The sequence below is a fragment of the Seriola lalandi genome, unplaced genomic scaffold, assembly GCF_002814215.2.
Source record: "Seriola lalandi dorsalis isolate HSWRI2012SDOR001 ecotype SW California unplaced genomic scaffold, Sedor1 jcf7180001974717, whole genome shotgun sequence".
Classification (NCBI taxonomy): domain Eukaryota; kingdom Metazoa; phylum Chordata; class Actinopteri; order Carangiformes; family Carangidae; genus Seriola; species Seriola lalandi.
In genome coordinates, this window is record NW_019445383.1 from 1 (window position 1) to 1,824 (window position 1,824).

Consider the following 1,824-nt stretch of genomic DNA (forward strand, 5'->3'; position numbering starts at 1 on the left):
ATATGTGTATAAACATAGAACATGGACATGGAGTCTGTATTGCTACACAAATAAAGCTTATAATTATTATTAACAGAATGAGAGGTGTGCCTGCAGAGGGGCAGTGCTGAAAAATTATGAAAAAAAAAAAAACTTGCTATAAAGGGAAAAGTCTGCACATCTCACAGCAAAGGCACTACGTTGGCAACACTAATTGATTACATAATATAAACTGTTAGTGCCAATCCATTTTGAAAGAACAACTGACAACCGAGGAATTCCAACACTCGGCTGGCCGACCCATGATACAACCTCATCAGTGAGTCAGTCAGAGACAGACACCCCTGTTTATAGAGCTGGCTCCGCTGTAGTGATCCAGACAAAAACAGACACACTAACTAACCTGATGAATCCCTGTCCCTCCTCTCAGGCCGATGCTCTCTGGAGGATGCGGAGGTTCGATGTGCGTGGGAAGGACTGCGTGAGCCAGAGTGGCGGTGCTCCAACCGATGGCTGTGTTCTTAGGACAGCAAGTAAGGATGTGTGAGTTTAGAAGTGGGTATACTATACTAGAGATATGTTCCCTGATCCGAGTCATTTATTGGTGAGCACCAGCTGATACCAGCACCTACATGAATCTGTATGAAGAGCCCAAAGAGTGAATCAAATACTATTTTCTGTAGCGTTGTGCATCCGAGGAGAGAAGTGCCATTATAGGTTTGTTGAGGCAAGAGAGTTTGGACTACCTGTGAACAACCTTTGTTCATGCCCAGCATGAAGAACATACTTAAGTATGTTGAATATTTGATAAATTGCTTATTTGAATGTACCTTTCTGCTATTCAGTGATCACAAGGTACATTAAAAAGGCAACAGCACTGAACACAATGATGCATTTTTGACTTAGATCCACTAAATAGTCCCATTCCACTTTTGCAAATCAGCTGAGGACATACTTAGATTATTTTCTAACTTTGCAAAGTTCTACTAAACCCACTTTGTACATGATGTGCCATCTGTCTAACATGTGGCCTACCTGTGTATTGGTGGCAGCGAGGGTGAGGAGAGTAGAGTTTCCCGTGTGGCCTGTGGGGATGGGGGCCCAGCTCGTGTTTGCTGTGAGGAGGACCTGGGGTGGGCGAACCAGAGAGGGATCTAGATACGGAATGGGATGGAGAGTGATCCTTGAGATCCCATAGAGCCCGGCTGCCATATTGTCCACTCCGACTGGATGAAAGAAAACATTCACTGTTGTAACAAGTGGTAGCTTAGAGGCCTACGTTTGCATGGATCAGTGGTTTTTTTTCTTTCTTTCTTTTGCCTTATTCGAAATGTTTGGGAGCAGCTGACTGAGAGGAGTGATGCTCACAGGTAAAAACAGTTTATTGGAAACAAGAGTCCAACTGACCTTGGTGGATTTGGTTTCCAGTGTGGGTACCTTCAGAGACACACAAACATCCATTAGCATGTCATCAAAAATCTCATATTTAGAAAGAATTACAAAATACAATTGTATATATCAATAAAAAGCTGTACTTTTAAACCTCTGCATTAAAAAGTAAGTTAAATAATATTCTGTTCAATGTGAAATGGTCATTTGTAGACACATCAGTTGTATATATTTGACTCACCAGTCACACCAATTCCCAAATATATGACTTATGAAGATGGTGAAGTGAAACAAGCTAAACACCCACAGATTCTTTCCAGATATGGTGAATTAAAGTAGAGCATAAATGCAAGTTAATATAGAACTTAGGTACCGTGTAGCCAGAAACACAGCTTCAGTGAAACACTCATGTTTGTCCATGTCCAGATGTGGAAGTGGGCAATTGTTTGCAAACAC

The 1,824-nt window shown here is 41.7% G+C and overlaps 1 long non-coding RNA gene across 1 annotated transcript; it reads right to left on the reverse strand.

Moving 5' to 3' along the window:
* Positions 1 to 377: 377 nt before the first annotated feature.
* LOC111654533 (uncharacterized) lies at positions 378 to 1,537 on the reverse strand. Its single transcript, XR_002760746.2, has 3 exons — positions 1,387 to 1,537; positions 1,015 to 1,205; positions 378 to 499 (listed from the first exon to the last, which is right to left on the reverse strand). It is a non-coding gene; the product is annotated as an uncharacterized LOC111654533 (long non-coding RNA).
* Between the last annotated feature and the right edge of the window lie 287 nt (positions 1,538 to 1,824).